At 53.7% G+C, this 16,660-nt stretch overlaps 15 non-coding genes across 15 annotated transcripts; 9 read left to right on the top strand and 6 right to left on the bottom strand.

The window, feature by feature from the left end:
• Window positions 1-1,325: 1,325 nt before the first annotated feature.
• Window positions 1,326-1,398, top strand: TRNAR-ACG (transfer RNA arginine (anticodon ACG)). Its single transcript has one exon. It is a non-coding gene; the product is annotated as a tRNA-Arg (tRNA).
• Window positions 1,399-3,300: 1,902 nt separating this feature from the next.
• Window positions 3,301-3,373, top strand: TRNAR-ACG (transfer RNA arginine (anticodon ACG)). Its single transcript has one exon. It is a non-coding gene; the product is annotated as a tRNA-Arg (tRNA).
• A 505-nt stretch (window positions 3,374-3,878) lies between these two features.
• On the bottom strand, window positions 3,879-3,950 carry TRNAE-UUC (transfer RNA glutamic acid (anticodon UUC)). The gene has a single exon. It is a non-coding gene; the product is annotated as a tRNA-Glu (tRNA).
• Window positions 3,951-4,683: 733 nt separating this feature from the next.
• Window positions 4,684-4,756, top strand: TRNAR-ACG (transfer RNA arginine (anticodon ACG)). The gene has a single exon. It is a non-coding gene; the product is annotated as a tRNA-Arg (tRNA).
• Window positions 4,757-5,261: 505 nt separating this feature from the next.
• TRNAE-UUC (transfer RNA glutamic acid (anticodon UUC)) lies at window positions 5,262-5,333 on the bottom strand. Its single transcript has one exon. It is a non-coding gene; the product is annotated as a tRNA-Glu (tRNA).
• Window positions 5,334-6,066: 733 nt separating this feature from the next.
• Window positions 6,067-6,139, top strand: TRNAR-ACG (transfer RNA arginine (anticodon ACG)). Its single transcript has one exon. It is a non-coding gene; the product is annotated as a tRNA-Arg (tRNA).
• A 505-nt stretch (window positions 6,140-6,644) lies between these two features.
• On the bottom strand, window positions 6,645-6,716 carry TRNAE-UUC (transfer RNA glutamic acid (anticodon UUC)). The gene has a single exon. It is a non-coding gene; the product is annotated as a tRNA-Glu (tRNA).
• Window positions 6,717-8,036: 1,320 nt separating this feature from the next.
• TRNAR-ACG (transfer RNA arginine (anticodon ACG)) lies at window positions 8,037-8,109 on the top strand. Its single transcript has one exon. It is a non-coding gene; the product is annotated as a tRNA-Arg (tRNA).
• A 505-nt stretch (window positions 8,110-8,614) lies between these two features.
• TRNAE-UUC (transfer RNA glutamic acid (anticodon UUC)) lies at window positions 8,615-8,686 on the bottom strand. Its single transcript has one exon. It is a non-coding gene; the product is annotated as a tRNA-Glu (tRNA).
• Window positions 8,687-10,006: 1,320 nt separating this feature from the next.
• On the top strand, window positions 10,007-10,079 carry TRNAR-ACG (transfer RNA arginine (anticodon ACG)). The gene has a single exon. It is a non-coding gene; the product is annotated as a tRNA-Arg (tRNA).
• A 1,886-nt stretch (window positions 10,080-11,965) lies between these two features.
• On the top strand, window positions 11,966-12,038 carry TRNAR-ACG (transfer RNA arginine (anticodon ACG)). Its single transcript has one exon. It is a non-coding gene; the product is annotated as a tRNA-Arg (tRNA).
• Window positions 12,039-12,543: 505 nt separating this feature from the next.
• TRNAE-UUC (transfer RNA glutamic acid (anticodon UUC)) lies at window positions 12,544-12,615 on the bottom strand. The gene has a single exon. It is a non-coding gene; the product is annotated as a tRNA-Glu (tRNA).
• Window positions 12,616-13,348: 733 nt separating this feature from the next.
• TRNAR-ACG (transfer RNA arginine (anticodon ACG)) lies at window positions 13,349-13,421 on the top strand. The gene has a single exon. It is a non-coding gene; the product is annotated as a tRNA-Arg (tRNA).
• Window positions 13,422-13,926: 505 nt separating this feature from the next.
• TRNAE-UUC (transfer RNA glutamic acid (anticodon UUC)) lies at window positions 13,927-13,998 on the bottom strand. Its single transcript has one exon. It is a non-coding gene; the product is annotated as a tRNA-Glu (tRNA).
• A 1,440-nt stretch (window positions 13,999-15,438) lies between these two features.
• On the top strand, window positions 15,439-15,511 carry TRNAR-ACG (transfer RNA arginine (anticodon ACG)). Its single transcript has one exon. It is a non-coding gene; the product is annotated as a tRNA-Arg (tRNA).
• The last annotated feature ends 1,149 nt before the right edge of the window (window positions 15,512-16,660 follow it).

Raw genomic sequence — 16,660 nt, 5'->3', positions numbered from 1 at the left:
GAGCAGTGCCCCATGGGTCCACCACTGGCAGGATGCTTGAGAAGCTTGACCGGTGGTGTCCGACGCAAATGACCGAGATGCACTTTCAGTGGCAGAAATCAAGCTTTACGCTGCTCTGGTATTGAGCTGTCATTGCTTGCAGTGGCTAAGCAAAGCACAATACCAAGACTTGTCTAATGATGGCTGCCTGAGAAAGAAAGGAAGAAAGACAAAAGGTAAGTGGTAAAGAAAGAAAGGAAGCAAGGAAAGAAGCAAGGAAAGAAAGAAAGAAAGAAAGAAAGAAAGAAAGAAAGAAAGAAAGAAAGAAAGAAAGAAAGAAAGAAAGAAAGAAAGAAAGAAAGAAAGAAAGAAAGAAAGAAAGAAAGAAAGAAAGAAAGAAAGAAAAAACAGCAAGTGAGGGAAAGAAAGGAAGGAAAGAAGGAAAGAAAGAGAGACAGGATTAGGGCCAGAGAGAGTGGGTTTTGGGATCACTGGTTGGAGTGCGAGCTGTCCCTCCCAGGCTCTCTCGTGTGCCCAAGCCCCCGCCCCCACCTGTCATGGGGCGACAGGCGGAAGTGTGAAGGGTGCTGCTGCACACAGGCAAGCGCTGAGAGGCTTGTGGGCGCTGCACACAGCAGCTCCGGTAGGCAGCAGACAGCAAGGCTGCCTGCCTACTGGCGTTTGAGCTCCCCTCTCCCCCCTCCCTTCCTCCCTCCCTCCCTCCCTCACTCCCTCACTCCCTCCCGTCTGAAAATGCAGAGTGGCAAAGCGGCTGACGGGTCTGTAGTGCGGGACGGTATCTGCATGGGGATGGCCTCCCTAGCCTAGGGGGGAAGGCGCAGGCCATGCTAACAGAAGGGGCAGGGGTTCGAGCCCCATCAGGGGTGGACGGTCCCCTTTTGCTAAAATGGGCAAGAGAGTCTGCAGTTCCTCTCGGAGGCGCGTGAGTGCTGGGGCACGCCTCATTAACCCTTTGCTGCCCGTCTTGCCACCTGAAACCTGCCCCTTGCCCCCAAAGTGCAGCATTGGCTGGGGGCAAATATCTGCAGCCTATTGGCAGGCTGGAGAAGAGTCCCTGTGGCGCTCCTGAAGTGTGTGGGGAAGTAAGCCCCTGACCGATTGACCCCACCCCCCCAACCCCAATAAATGAAGGCAAATCCTGCTTTGCAATTGCTGCCAACTTTTCAGGGCCTTCCTTTCTAGATAGGACTGGAAGATGAAGCGGCTTGAGAGTCAGCTCCGAAATGAAGAGTAGCATTATTTTCTAAAGAGCTGTGTAATGTGGGGAGGGGGCAAGCACAGCACCTCCCTTTTGTGGAAGGATAGGGGTATGCGCAGACCCACGAGGGCCAGTGGCGCAATGGATAACGCGTCTGACTACGGATCAGAAGATTGTAGGTTCGACTCCTACCTGGCTCGGGGAAGCGCGTTTTGTTTTTAATTTAACCCCAATTGTGATTGCGTAGTCTCTGTCTTCTCCCTAGCCTTGGCCGAGGTACTGAACGCTTAACACTCGAGGTCAGCGGAAATGACGGTCTGTCAGGGCGCCCTTCTTTCCTCTGGCCTTTAACATCTTGCAGCAACGGTTTCAATGCAAGGCGGCCTGTTTTCCAAATGTGGTCCCACCGTTGCTCTCTTGATGGGGGGTGCGGGGGACACGTCACGCCTCAAAGGTGGGTGCAGACGAGATCTCGGGTATGAAAGCCGCAGACATTGGTATGCACCTCATACCCAAGCCGCTTGTAGTCGGCCCTTCTTCTTGCAAGTCCAGCCCTCATACTGAGGAATCGGGAGCCTGAAACACGGACAGACTGCATGGGGCCGCCGGGGCCCCAAGGGAAACAATGTGGGGAAATTCAGGCTTTTCTCAAAATGTAAATGCAACAGAAACGGAATCGGGAGTTCTATGTAGAAAAGGCTAGTCTTCCCATACCGGTCGAACCCGGGCCGCCTGGGTGAAAACCAGGAATCCTAACCGCTAGACCATATGGGAGGCTGTCAGCAAGAAGCAGGTTATGGAGATCCTGAGAGCAGTGCCCCATGGGTCCACCACTGGCAGGATGCTTGAGAAGCTTGACCGGTGGTGTCCCACGCAAATGACCGAGATGCACTTTCAGTGGCAGAAATCAAGCTTTACGCTGCTCTGGTATTGAGCTGTCATTGCTTGCAGTGGCTAAGCAAAGCACAATACCAAGACTTGTCTAATGATGGCTGCCTGAGAAAGAAAGGAAGAAAGACACAAGGTAAGTGGTAAAGAAAGAAAGGAAGCAAGGAAAGAAGCAAGGAAAGAAAGAAAGAAAGAAAGAAAGAAAGAAAGAAAGAAAGAAAGAAAGAAAGAAAGAAAGAAAGAAAGAAAGAAAGAAAGAAAGAAAGAAAGAAAAAACAGCAAGTGAGGGAAAGAAAGGAAGGAAAGAAGGAAAGAAAGAGAGACAGGATTAGGGCCAGAGAGAGTGGGTTTTGGGATCACTGGTTGGAGTGCGAGCTGTCCCTCCCAGGCTCTCTCGTGTGCCCAAGCCCCCGCCCCCACCTGTCATGGGGCGACAGGCGGAAGTGTGAAGGGTGCTGCTGCACACAGGCAAGCGCTGAGAGGCTTGTGGGCGCTGCACACAGCAGCTCCGGTAGGCAGCAGACAGCAAGGCTGCCTGCCTACTGGCGTTTGAGCTCCCCTCTCCCCCCTCCCTTCCTCCCTCCCTCCCTCCCTCACTCCCTCACTCCCTCCCGTCTGAAAATGCAGAGTGGCAAAGCGGCTGACGGGTCTGTAGTGCGGGACGGTATCTGCATGGGGATGGCCTCCCTAGCCTAGGGGGGAAGGCGCAGGCCATGCTAACAGAAGGGGCAGGGGTTCGAGCCCCATCAGGGGTGGACGGTCCCCTTTTGCTAAAATGGGCAAGAGAGTCTGCAGTTCCTCTCGGAGGCGCGTGAGTGCTGGGGCACGCCTCATTAACCCTTTGCTGCCCGTCTTGCCACCTGAAACCTGCCCCTTGCCCCCAAAGTGCAGCATTGGCTGGGGGCAAATATCTGCAGCCTATTGGCAGGCTTGAGAAGAGTCCCTGTGGCGCTCCTGAAGTGTGTGGGGAAGTAAGCCCCTGACCGATTGACCCCACCCCCCCAACCCCAATAAATGAAGGCAAATCCTGCTTTGCAATTGCTGCCAACTTTTCAGGGCCTTCCTTTCTAGATAGGACTGGAAGATGAAGCGGCTTGAGAGTCAGCTCCGAAATGAAGAGTAGCATTATTTTCTAAAGAGCTGTGTAATGTGGGGAGGGGGCAAGCACAGTACCTCCCTTTTGTGGAAGGATAGGGGTATGCGCAGACCCACGAGGGCCAGTGGCGCAATGGATAACGCGTCTGACTACGGATCAGAAGATTGTAGGTTCGACTCCTACCTGGCTCGGGGAAGCGCGTTTTGTTTTTAATTTAACCCCAATTGTGATTGCGTAGTCTCTGTCTTCTCCCTAGCCTTGGCCGAGGTACTGAACGCTTAACACTCGAGGTCAGCGGAAATGACGGTCTGTCAGGGCGCCCTTCTTTCCTCTGGCCTTTAACGTCTTGCAGCAACGGTTTCAATGCAAGGCGGCCTGTTTTCCAAATGTGGTCCCACCGTTGCTCTCTTGACGGGGGGTGCGGGGGACACGTCACGCCTCAAAGGTGGGTGCAGACGAGATCTCGGGTATGAAAGCCGCAGACATTGGTATGCACCTCATACCCAAGCCGCTTGTAGTCGGCCCTTCTTCTTGCAAGTCCAGCCCTCATACTGAGGAATCGGGAGCCTGAAACACGGACAGACTGCATGGGGCCGCCGGGGCCCCAAGGGAAACAATGTGGGGAAATTCAGGCTTTTCTCAAAATGTAAATGCAACAGAAACGGAATCGGGAGTTCTATGTAGAAAAGGCTAGTCTTCCCATACCGGGAGTCGAACCCGGGCCGCCTGGGTGAAAACCAGGAATCCTAACCGCTAGACCATATGGGAGGCTGTCAGCAAGAGCAGGTTATGGAGATCCTGAGAGCAGTGCCCCATGGGTCCACCACTGGCAGGATGCTTGAGAAGCTTGACCGGTGGTGTCCCACGCAAATGACCGAGATGCACTTTCAGTGGCAGAAATCAAGCTTTACGCTGCTCTGGTATTGAGCTGTCATTGCTTACAGTGGCTAAGCAAAGCACAATACCAAGACCAATCTAAAAATGACTAGCTTGAGAGAACACGCAAGAACCAAGGGCAGCGGTTCGAGCCCTATCAGGGATGGACGGTCCCCTTTTGCTAAAATGGGCAAGAGAGTCTGCAGTTCCTCTCGGAGGCGCGTGAGTGCTGGGGCACGCCTCATTAACCCTTTGCTGCCCGTCTTGCCACCTGAAACCTGCCCCTTGCCCCCAAAGTGCAGCATTGGCTGGGGGCAAATATCTGCAGCCTATTGGCAGGCTGGAGAAGAGTCCCTGTGGCGCTCCTGAAGTGTGTGGGGAAGTAAGCCCCTGACCGATTGACCCCACCCCCCCAACCCCAATAAATGAAGGCAAATCCTGCTTTGCAATTGCTGCCAACTTTTCAGGGCCTTCCTTTCTAGATAGGACTGGAAGATGAAGCGGCTTGAGAGTCAGCTCCGAAATGAAGAGTAGCATTATTTTCTAAAGAGCTGTGTAATGTGGGGAGGGGGCAAGCACAGTACCTCCCTTTTGTGGAAGGATAGGGGTATGCGCAGACCCACGAGGGCCAGTGGCGCAATGGATAACGCGTCTGACTACGGATCAGAAGATTGTAGGTTCGACTCCTACCTGGCTCGGGGAAGCGCGTTTTGTTTTTAATTTAACCCCAATTGTGATTGCGTAGTCTCTGTCTTCTCCCTAGCCTTGGCCGAGGTACTGAACGCTTAACACTCGAGGTCAGCGGAAATGACGGTCTGTCAGGGCGCCCTTCTTTCCTCTGGCCTTTAACGTCTTGCAGCAACGGTTTCAATGCAAGGCGGCCTGTTTTCCAAATGTGGTCCCACCGTTGCTCTCTTGACGGGGGGTGCGGGGGACACGTCACGCCTCAAAGGTGGGTGCAGACGAGATCTCGGGTATGAAAGCCGCAGACATTGGTATGCACCTCATACCCAAGCCGCTTGTAGTCGGCCCTTCTTCTTGCAAGTCCAGCCCTCATACTGAGGAATCGGGAGCCTGAAACACGGACAGACTGCATGGGGCCGCCGGGGCCCCAAGGGAAACAATGTGGGGAAATTCAGGCTTTTCTCAAAATGTAAATGCAACAGAAACGGAATCGGGAGTTCTATGTAGAAAAGGCTAGTCTTCCCATACCGGGAGTCGAACCCGGGCCGCCTGGGTGAAAACCAGGAATCCTAACCGCTAGACCATATGGGAGGCTGTCAGCAAGAGCAGGTTATGGAGATCCTGAGAGCAGTGCCCCATGGGTCCACCACTGGCAGGATGCTTGAGAAGCTTGACCGGTGGTGTCCCACGCAAATGACCGAGATGCACTTTCAGTGGCAGAAATCAAGCTTTACGCTGCTCTGGTATTGAGCTGTCATTGCTTACAGTGGCTAAGCAAAGCACAATACCAAGACCAATCTAAAAATGACTAGCTTGAGAGAACACGCAAGAACCAAGGGCAGCGGTTCGAGCCCTATCAGGGATGGACGGTCCCCTTTTGCTAAAATGGGCAAGAGAGTCTGCAGTTCCTCTCGGAGGCGCGTGAGTGCTGGGGCACGCCTCATTAACCCTTTGCTGCCCGTCTTGCCACCTGAAACCTGCCCCTTGCCCCCAAAGTGCAGCATTGGCTGGGGGCAAATATCTGCAGCCTATTGGCAGGCTGGAGAAGAGTCCCTGTGGCGCTCCTGAAGTGTGTGGGGAAGTAAGCCCCTGACCGATTGACCCCACCCCCCCAACCCCAATAAATGAAGGCAAATCCTGCTTTGCAATTGCTGCCAACTTTTCAGGGCCTTCCTTTCTAGATAGGACTGGAAGATGAAGCGGCTTGAGAGTCAGCTCCGAAATGAAGAGTAGCATTATTTTCTAAAGAGCTGTGTAATGTGGGGAGGGGGCAAGCACAGCACCTCCCTTTTGTGGAAGGATAGGGGTATGCGCAGACCCACGAGGGCCAGTGGCGCAATGGATAACGCGTCTGACTACGGATCAGAAGATTGTAGGTTCGACTCCTACCTGGCTCGGGGAAGCGCGTTTTGTTTTTAATTTAACCCCAATTGTGATTGCGTAGTCTCTGTCTTCTCCCTAGCCTTGGCCGAGGTACTGAACGCTTAACACTCGAGGTCAGCGGAAATGACGGTCTGTCAGGGCGCCCTTCTTTCCTCTGGCCTTTAACGTCTTGCAGCAACGGTTTCAATGCAAGGCGGCCTGTTTTCCAAATGTGGTCCCACCGTTGCTCTCTTGACGGGGGGTGCGGGGGACACGTCACGCCTCAAAGGTGGGTGCAGACGAGATCTCGGGTATGAAAGCCGCAGACATTGGTATGCACCTCATACCCAAGCCGCTTGTAGTCGGCCCTTCTTCTTGCAAGTCCAGCCCTCATACTGAGGAATCGGGAGCCTGAAACACGGACAGACTGCATGGGGCCGCCGGGGCCCCAAGGGAAACAATGTGGGGAAATTCAGGCTTTTCTCAAAATGTAAATGCAACAGAAACGGAATCGGGAGTTCTATGTAGAAAAGGCTAGTCTTCCCATACCGGGAGTCGAACCCGGGCCGCCTGGGTGAAAACCAGGAATCCTAACCGCTAGACCATATGGGAGGCTGTCAGCAAGAAGCAGGTTATGGAGATCCTGAGAGCAGTGCCCCATGGGTCCACCACTGGCAGGATGCTTGAGAAGCTTGACCGGTGGTGTCCGACGCAAATGACCGAGATGCACTTTCAGTGGCAGAAATCAAGCTTTACGCTGCTCTGGTATTGAGCTGTCATTGCTTGCAGTGGCTAAGCAAAGCACAATACCAAGACTTGTCTAATGATGGCTGCCTGAGAAAGAAAGGAAGAAAGACAAAAGGTAAGTGGTAAAGAAAGAAAGGAAGCAAGGAAAGAAGCAAGGAAAGAAAGAAAGAAAGAAAGAAAGAAAGAAAGAAAGAAAGAAAGAAAGAAAGAAAGAAAGAAAGAAAGAAAGAAAGAAAGAAAGAAAAAACAGCAAGTGAGGGAAAGAAAGGAAGGAAAGAAGGAAAGAAAGAGAGACAGGATTAGGGCCAGAGAGAGTGGGTTTTGGGATCACTGGTTGGAGTGCGAGCTGTCCCTCCCAGGCTCTCTCGTGTGCCCAAGCCCCCGCCCCCACCTGTCATGGGGCGACAGGCGGAAGTGTGAAGGGTGCTGCTGCACACAGGCAAGCGCTGAGAGGCTTGTGGGCGCTGCACACAGCAGCTCCGGTAGGCAGCAGACAGCAAGGCTGCCTGCCTACTGGCGTTTGAGCTCCCCTCTCCCCCCTCCCTTCCTCCCTCCCTCCCTCCCTCACTCCCTCACTCCCTCCCGTCTGAAAATGCAGAGTGGCAAAGCGGCTGACGGGTCTGTAGTGCGGGACGGTATCTGCATGGGGATGGCCTCCCTAGCCTAGGGGGGAAGGCGCAGGCCATGCTAACAGAAGGGGCAGGGGTTCGAGCCCCATCAGGGGTGGACGGTCCCCTTTTGCTAAAATGGGCAAGAGAGTCTGCAGTTCCTCTCGGAGGCGCGTGAGTGCTGGGGCACGCCTCATTAACCCTTTGCTGCCCGTCTTGCCACCTGAAACCTGCCCCTTGCCCCCAAAGTGCAGCATTGGCTGGGGGCAAATATCTGCAGCCTATTGGCAGGCTGGAGAAGAGTCCCTGTGGCGCTCCTGAAGTGTGTGGGGAAGTAAGCCCCTGACCGATTGACCCCACCCCCCCAACCCCAATAAATGAAGGCAAATCCTGCTTTGCAATTGCTGCCAACTTTTCAGGGCCTTCCTTTCTAGATAGGACTGGAAGATGAAGCGGCTTGAGAGTCAGCTCCGAAATGAAGAGTAGCATTATTTTCTAAAGAGCTGTGTAATGTGGGGAGGGGGCAAGCACAGCACCTCCCTTTTGTGGAAGGATAGGGGTATGCGCAGACCCACGAGGGCCAGTGGCGCAATGGATAACGCGTCTGACTACGGATCAGAAGATTGTAGGTTCGACTCCTACCTGGCTCGGGGAAGCGCGTTTTGTTTTTAATTTAACCCCAATTGTGATTGCGTAGTCTCTGTCTTCTCCCTAGCCTTGGCCGAGGTACTGAACGCTTAACACTCGAGGTCAGCGGAAATGACGGTCTGTCAGGGCGCCCTTCTTTCCTCTGGCCTTTAACGTCTTGCAGCAACGGTTTCAATGCAAGGCGGCCTGTTTTCCAAATGTGGTCCCACCGTTGCTCTCTTGACGGGGGGTGCGGGGGACACGTCACGCCTCAAAGGTGGGTGCAGACGAGATCTCGGGTATGAAAGCCGCAGACATTGGTATGCACCTCATACCCAAGCCGCTTGTAGTCGGCCCTTCTTCTTGCAAGTCCAGCCCTCATACTGAGGAATCGGGAGCCTGAAACACGGACAGACTGCATGGGGCCGCCGGGGCCCCAAGGGAAACAATGTGGGGAAATTCAGGCTTTTCTCAAAATGTAAATGCAACAGAAACGGAATCGGGAGTTCTATGTAGAAAAGGCTAGTCTTCCCATACCGGGAGTCGAACCCGGGCCGCCTGGGTGAAAACCAGGAATCCTAACCGCTAGACCATATGGGAGGCTGTCAGCAAGAAGCAGGTTATGGAGATCCTGAGAGCAGTGCCCCATGGGTCCACCACTGGCAGGATGCTTGAGAAGCTTGACCGGTGGTGTCCGACGCAAATGACCGAGATGCACTTTCAGTGGCAGAAATCAAGCTTTACGCTGCTCTGGTATTGAGCTGTCATTGCTTGCAGTGGCTAAGCAAAGCACAATACCAAGACTTGTCTAATGATGGCTGCCTGAGAAAGAAAGGAAGAAAGACAAAAGGTAAGTGGTAAAGAAAGAAAGGAAGCAAGGAAAGAAGCAAGGAAAGAAAGAAAGAAAGAAAGAAAGAAAGAAAGAAAGAAAGAAAGAAAGAAAGAAAGAAAGAAAGAAAGAAAGAAAGAAAGAAAGAAAAAACAGCAAGTGAGGGAAAGAAAGGAAGGAAAGAAGGAAAGAAAGAGAGACAGGATTAGGGCCAGAGAGAGTGGGTTTTGGGATCACTGGTTGGAGTGCGAGCTGTCCCTCCCAGGCTCTCTCGTGTGCCCAAGCCCCCGCCCCCACCTGTCATGGGGCGACAGGCGGAAGTGTGAAGGGTGCTGCTGCACACAGGCAAGCGCTGAGAGGCTTGTGGGCGCTGCACACAGCAGCTCCGGTAGGCAGCAGACAGCAAGGCTGCCTGCCTACTGGCGTTTGAGCTCCCCTCTCCCCCCTCCCTTCCTCCCTCCCTCCCTCCCTCACTCCCTCACTCCCTCCCGTCTGAAAATGCAGAGTGGCAAAGCGGCTGACGGGTCTGTAGTGCGGGACGGTATCTGCATGGGGATGGCCTCCCTAGCCTAGGGGGGAAGGCGCAGGCCATGCTAACAGAAGGGGCAGGGGTTCGAGCCCCATCAGGGGTGGACGGTCCCCTTTTGCTAAAATGGGCAAGAGAGTCTGCAGTTCCTCTCGGAGGCGCGTGAGTGCTGGGGCACGCCTCATTAACCCTTTGCTGCCCGTCTTGCCACCTGAAACCTGCCCCTTGCCCCCAAAGTGCAGCATTGGCTGGGGGCAAATATCTGCAGCCTATTGGCAGGCTGGAGAAGAGTCCCTGTGGCGCTCCTGAAGTGTGTGGGGAAGTAAGCCCCTGACCGATTGACCCCACCCCCCCAACCCCAATAAATGAAGGCAAATCCTGCTTTGCAATTGCTGCCAACTTTTCAGGGCCTTCCTTTCTAGATAGGACTGGAAGATGAAGCGGCTTGAGAGTCAGCTCCGAAATGAAGAGTAGCATTATTTTCTAAAGAGCTGTGTAATGTGGGGAGGGGGCAAGCACAGCACCTCCCTTTTGTGGAAGGATAGGGGTATGCGCAGACCCACGAGGGCCAGTGGCGCAATGGATAACGCGTCTGACTACGGATCAGAAGATTGTAGGTTCGACTCCTACCTGGCTCGGGGAAGCGCGTTTTGTTTTTAATTTAACCCCAATTGTGATTGCGTAGTCTCTGTCTTCTCCCTAGCCTTGGCCGAGGTACTGAACGCTTAACACTCGAGGTCAGCGGAAATGACGGTCTGTCAGGGCGCCCTTCTTTCCTCTGGCCTTTAACGTCTTGCAGCAACGGTTTCAATGCAAGGCGGCCTGTTTTCCAAATGTGGTCCCACCGTTGCTCTCTTGATGGGGGGTGCGGGGGACACGTCACGCCTCAAAGGTGGGTGCAGACGAGATCTCGGGTATGAAAGCCGCAGACATTGGTATGCACCTCATACCCAAGCCGCTTGTAGTCGGCCCTTCTTCTTGCAAGTCCAGCCCTCATACTGAGGAATCGGGAGCCTGAAACACGGACAGACTGCATGGGGCCGCCGGGGCCCCAAGGGAAACAATGTGGGGAAATTCAGGCTTTTCTCAAAATGTAAATGCAACAGAAACGGAATCGGGAGTTCTATGTAGAAAAGGCTAGTCTTCCCATACCGGTCGAACCCGGGCCGCCTGGGTGAAAACCAGGAATCCTAACCGCTAGACCATATGGGAGGCTGTCAGCAAGAAGCAGGTTATGGAGATCCTGAGAGCAGTGCCCCATGGGTCCACCACTGGCAGGATGCTTGAGAAGCTTGACCGGTGGTGTCCCACGCAAATGACCGAGATGCACTTTCAGTGGCAGAAATCAAGCTTTACGCTGCTCTGGTATTGAGCTGTCATTGCTTGCAGTGGCTAAGCAAAGCACAATACCAAGACTTGTCTAATGATGGCTGCCTGAGAAAGAAAGGAAGAAAGACAAAAGGTAAGTGGTAAAGAAAGAAAGGAAGCAAGGAAAGAAGCAAGGAAAGAAAGAAAGAAAGAAAGAAAGAAAGAAAGAAAGAAAGAAAGAAAGAAAGAAAGAAAGAAAGAAAGAAAGAAAGAAAAAACAGCAAGTGAGGGAAAGAAAGGAAGGAAAGAAGGAAAGAAAGAGAGACAGGATTAGGGCCAGAGAGAGTGGGTTTTGGGATCACTGGTTGGAGTGCGAGCTGTCCCTCCCAGGCTCTCTCGTGTGCCCAAGCCCCCGCCCCCACCTGTCATGGGGCGACAGGCGGAAGTGTGAAGGGTGCTGCTGCACACAGGCAAGCGCTGAGAGGCTTGTGGGCGCTGCACACAGCAGCTCCGGTAGGCAGCAGACAGCAAGGCTGCCTGCCTACTGGCGTTTGAGCTCCCCTCTCCCCCCTCCCTTCCTCCCTCCCTCCCTCCCTCACTCCCTCACTCCCTCCCGTCTGAAAATGCAGAGTGGCAAAGCGGCTGACGGGTCTGTAGTGCGGGACGGTATCTGCATGGGGATGGCCTCCCTAGCCTAGGGGGGAAGGCGCAGGCCATGCTAACAGAAGGGGCAGGGGTTCGAGCCCCATCAGGGGTGGACGGTCCCCTTTTGCTAAAATGGGCAAGAGAGTCTGCAGTTCCTCTCGGAGGCGCGTGAGTGCTGGGGCACGCCTCATTAACCCTTTGCTGCCCGTCTTGCCACCTGAAACCTGCCCCTTGCCCCCAAAGTGCAGCATTGGCTGGGGGCAAATATCTGCAGCCTATTGGCAGGCTTGAGAAGAGTCCCTGTGGCGCTCCTGAAGTGTGTGGGGAAGTAAGCCCCTGACCGATTGACCCCACCCCCCCAACCCCAATAAATGAAGGCAAATCCTGCTTTGCAATTGCTGCCAACTTTTCAGGGCCTTCCTTTCTAGATAGGACTGGAAGATGAAGCGGCTTGAGAGTCAGCTCCGAAATGAAGAGTAGCATTATTTTCTAAAGAGCTGTGTAATGTGGGGAGGGGGCAAGCACAGTACCTCCCTTTTGTGGAAGGATAGGGGTATGCGCAGACCCACGAGGGCCAGTGGCGCAATGGATAACGCGTCTGACTACGGATCAGAAGATTGTAGGTTCGACTCCTACCTGGCTCGGGGAAGCGCGTTTTGTTTTTAATTTAACCCCAATTGTGATTGCGTAGTCTCTGTCTTCTCCCTAGCCTTGGCCGAGGTACTGAACGCTTAACACTCGAGGTCAGCGGAAATGACGGTCTGTCAGGGCGCCCTTCTTTCCTCTGGCCTTTAACGTCTTGCAGCAACGGTTTCAATGCAAGGCGGCCTGTTTTCCAAATGTGGTCCCACCGTTGCTCTCTTGACGGGGGGTGCGGGGGACACGTCACGCCTCAAAGGTGGGTGCAGACGAGATCTCGGGTATGAAAGCCGCAGACATTGGTATGCACCTCATACCCAAGCCGCTTGTAGTCGGCCCTTCTTCTTGCAAGTCCAGCCCTCATACTGAGGAATCGGGAGCCTGAAACACGGACAGACTGCATGGGGCCGCCGGGGCCCCAAGGGAAACAATGTGGGGAAATTCAGGCTTTTCTCAAAATGTAAATGCAACAGAAACGGAATCGGGAGTTCTATGTAGAAAAGGCTAGTCTTCCCATACCGGGAGTCGAACCCGGGCCGCCTGGGTGAAAACCAGGAATCCTAACCGCTAGACCATATGGGAGGCTGTCAGCAAGAGCAGGTTATGGAGATCCTGAGAGCAGTGCCCCATGGGTCCACCACTGGCAGGATGCTTGAGAAGCTTGACCGGTGGTGTCCCACGCAAATGACCGAGATGCACTTTCAGTGGCAGAAATCAAGCTTTACGCTGCTCTGGTATTGAGCTGTCATTGCTTACAGTGGCTAAGCAAAGCACAATACCAAGACCAATCTAAAAATGACTAGCTTGAGAGAACACGCAAGAACCAAGGGCAGCGGTTCGAGCCCTATCAGGGATGGACGGTCCCCTTTTGCTAAAATGGGCAAGAGAGTCTGCAGTTCCTCTCGGAGGCGCGTGAGTGCTGGGGCACGCCTCATTAACCCTTTGCTGCCCGTCTTGCCACCTGAAACCTGCCCCTTGCCCCCAAAGTGCAGCATTGGCTGGGGGCAAATATCTGCAGCCTATTGGCAGGCTGGAGAAGAGTCCCTGTGGCGCTCCTGAAGTGTGTGGGGAAGTAAGCCCCTGACCGATTGACCCCACCCCCCCAACCCCAATAAATGAAGGCAAATCCTGCTTTGCAATTGCTGCCAACTTTTCAGGGCCTTCCTTTCTAGATAGGACTGGAAGATGAAGCGGCTTGAGAGTCAGCTCCGAAATGAAGAGTAGCATTATTTTCTAAAGAGCTGTGTAATGTGGGGAGGGGGCAAGCACAGCACCTCCCTTTTGTGGAAGGATAGGGGTATGCGCAGACCCACGAGGGCCAGTGGCGCAATGGATAACGCGTCTGACTACGGATCAGAAGATTGTAGGTTCGACTCCTACCTGGCTCGGGGAAGCGCGTTTTGTTTTTAATTTAACCCCAATTGTGATTGCGTAGTCTCTGTCTTCTCCCTAGCCTTGGCCGAGGTACTGAACGCTTAACACTCGAGGTCAGCGGAAATGACGGTCTGTCAGGGCGCCCTTCTTTCCTCTGGCCTTTAACGTCTTGCAGCAACGGTTTCAATGCAAGGCGGCCTGTTTTCCAAATGTGGTCCCACCGTTGCTCTCTTGACGGGGGGTGCGGGGGACACGTCACGCCTCAAAGGTGGGTGCAGACGAGATCTCGGGTATGAAAGCCGCAGACATTGGTATGCACCTCATACCCAAGCCGCTTGTAGTCGGCCCTTCTTCTTGCAAGTCCAGCCCTCATACTGAGGAATCGGGAGCCTGAAACACGGACAGACTGCATGGGGCCGCCGGGGCCCCAAGGGAAACAATGTGGGGAAATTCAGGCTTTTCTCAAAATGTAAATGCAACAGAAACGGAATCGGGAGTTCTATGTAGAAAAGGCTAGTCTTCCCATACCGGGAGTCGAACCCGGGCCGCCTGGGTGAAAACCAGGAATCCTAACCGCTAGACCATATGGGAGGCTGTCAGCAAGAAGCAGGTTATGGAGATCCTGAGAGCAGTGCCCCATGGGTCCACCACTGGCAGGATGCTTGAGAAGCTTGACCGGTGGTGTCCCACGCAAATGACCGAGATGCACTTTCAGTGGCAGAAATCAAGCTTTACGCTGCTCTGGTATTGAGCTGTCATTGCTTACAGTGGCTAAGCAAAGCACAATACCAAGACCAATCTAAAAATGACTAGCTTGAGAGAACACGCAAGAACCAAGGGCAGCGGTTCGAGCCCTATCAGGGATGGACGGTCCCCTTTTGCTAAAATGGGCAAGAGAGTCTGCAGTTCCTCTCGGAGGCGCGTGAGTGCTGGGGCACGCCTCATTAACCCTTTGCTGCCCGTCTTGCCACCTGAAACCTGCCCCTTGCCCCCAAAGTGCAGCATTGGCTGGGGGCAAATATCTGCAGCCTATTGGCAGGCTTGAGAAGAGTCCCTGTGGCGCTCCTGAAGTGTGTGGGGAAGTAAGCCCCTGACCGATTGACCCCACCCCCCCAACCCCAATAAATGAAGGCAAATCCTGCTTTGCAATTGCTGCCAACTTTTCAGGGCCTTCCTTTCTAGATAGGACTGGAAGATGAAGCGGCTTGAGAGTCAGCTCCGAAATGAAGAGTAGCATTATTTTCTAAAGAGCTGTGTAATGTGGGGAGGGGGCAAGCACAGTACCTCCCTTTTGTGGAAGGATAGGGGTATGCGCAGACCCACGAGGGCCAGTGGCGCAATGGATAACGCGTCTGACTACTGGCGTTTGAGCTCCCCTCTCCCCCCTCCCTTCCTCCCTCCCTCCCTCCCTCACTCCCTCACTCCCTCCCGTCTGAAAATGCAGAGTGGCAAAGCGGCTGACGGGTCTGTAGTGCGGGACGGTATCTGCATGGGGATGGCCTCCCTAGCCTAGGGGGGAAGGCGCAGGCCATGCTAACAGAAGGGGCAGGGGTTCGAGCCCCATCAGGGGTGGACGGTCCCCTTTTGCTAAAATGGGCAAGAGAGTCTGCAGTTCCTCTCGGAGGCGCGTGAGTGCTGGGGCACGCCTCATTAACCCTTTGCTGCCCGTCTTGCCACCTGAAACCTGCCCCTTGCCCCCAAAGTGCAGCATTGGCTGGGGGCAAATATCTGCAGCCTATTGGCAGGCTGGAGAAGAGTCCCTGTGGCGCTCCTGAAGTGTGTGGGGAAGTAAGCCCCTGACCGATTGACCCCACCCCCCCAACCCCAATAAATGAAGGCAAATCCTGCTTTGCAATTGCTGCCAACTTTTCAGGGCCTTCCTTTCTAGATAGGACTGGAAGATGAAGCGGCTTGAGAGTCAGCTCCGAAATGAAGAGTAGCATTATTTTCTAAAGAGCTGTGTAATGTGGGGAGGGGGCAAGCACAGCACCTCCCTTTTGTGGAAGGATAGGGGTATGCGCAGACCCACGAGGGCCAGTGGCGCAATGGATAACGCGTCTGACTACGGATCAGAAGATTGTAGGTTCGACTCCTACCTGGCTCGGGGAAGCGCGTTTTGTTTTTAATTTAACCCCAATTGTGATTGCGTAGTCTCTGTCTTCTCCCTAGCCTTGGCCGAGGTACTGAACGCTTAACACTCGAGGTCAGCGGAAATGACGGTCTGTCAGGGCGCCCTTCTTTCCTCTGGCCTTTAACGTCTTGCAGCAACGGTTTCAATGCAAGGCGGCCTGTTTTCCAAATGTGGTCCCACCGTTGCTCTCTTGATGGGGGGTGCGGGGGACACGTCACGCCTCAAAGGTGGGTGCAGACGAGATCTCGGGTATGAAAGCCGCAGACATTGGTATGCACCTCATACCCAAGCCGCTTGTAGTCGGCCCTTCTTCTTGCAAGTCCAGCCCTCATACTGAGGAATCGGGAGCCTGAAACACGGACAGACTGCATGGGGCCGCCGGGGCCCCAAGGGAAACAATGTGGGGAAATTCAGGCTTTTCTCAAAATGTAAATGCAACAGAAACGGAATCGGGAGTTCTATGTAGAAAAGGCTAGTCTTCCCATACCGGTCGAACCCGGGCCGCCTGGGTGAAAACCAGGAATCCTAACCGCTAGACCATATGGGAGGCTGTCAGCAAGAAGCAGGTTATGGAGATCCTGAGAGCAGTGCCCCATGGGTCCACCACTGGCAGGATGCTTGAGAAGCTTGACCGGTGGTGTCCCACGCAAATGACCGAGATGCACTTTCAGTGGCAGAAATCAAGCTTTACGCTGCTCTGGTATTGAGCTGTCATTGCTTGCAGTGGCTAAGCAAAGCACAATACCAAGACTTGTCTAATGATGGCTGCCTGAGAAAGAAAGGAAGAAAGACAAAAGGTAAGTGGTAAAGAAAGAAAGGAAGCAAGGAAAGAAGCAAGGAAAGAAAGAAAGAAAGAAAGAAAGAAAGAAAGAAAGAAAGAAAGAAAGAAAGAAAGAAAGAAAGAAAGAAAGAAAGAAAGAAAGAAAGAAAGAAAGAAAGAAAGAAAGAAAGAAAGAAAAAACAGCAAGTGAGGGAAAGAAAGGAAGGAAAGAAGGAAAGAAAGAGAGACAGGATTAGGGCCAGAGAGAGTGGGTTTTGGGATCACTGGTTGGAGTGCGAGCTGTCCCTCCCAGGCTCTCTCGTGTGCCCAAGCCCCCGCCCCCACCTGTCATGGGGCGACAG

The sequence above is a fragment of the Ambystoma mexicanum genome, unplaced genomic scaffold (assembly GCF_040938575.1).
Source record: "Ambystoma mexicanum isolate Mex_15411 unplaced genomic scaffold, UKY_AmexF1_1 Mex_scaf152, whole genome shotgun sequence".
Classification (NCBI taxonomy): Eukaryota; Metazoa; Chordata; class Amphibia; order Caudata; family Ambystomatidae; genus Ambystoma; species Ambystoma mexicanum.
This window is presented reverse-complemented; position numbering and strand designations above follow the sequence as displayed.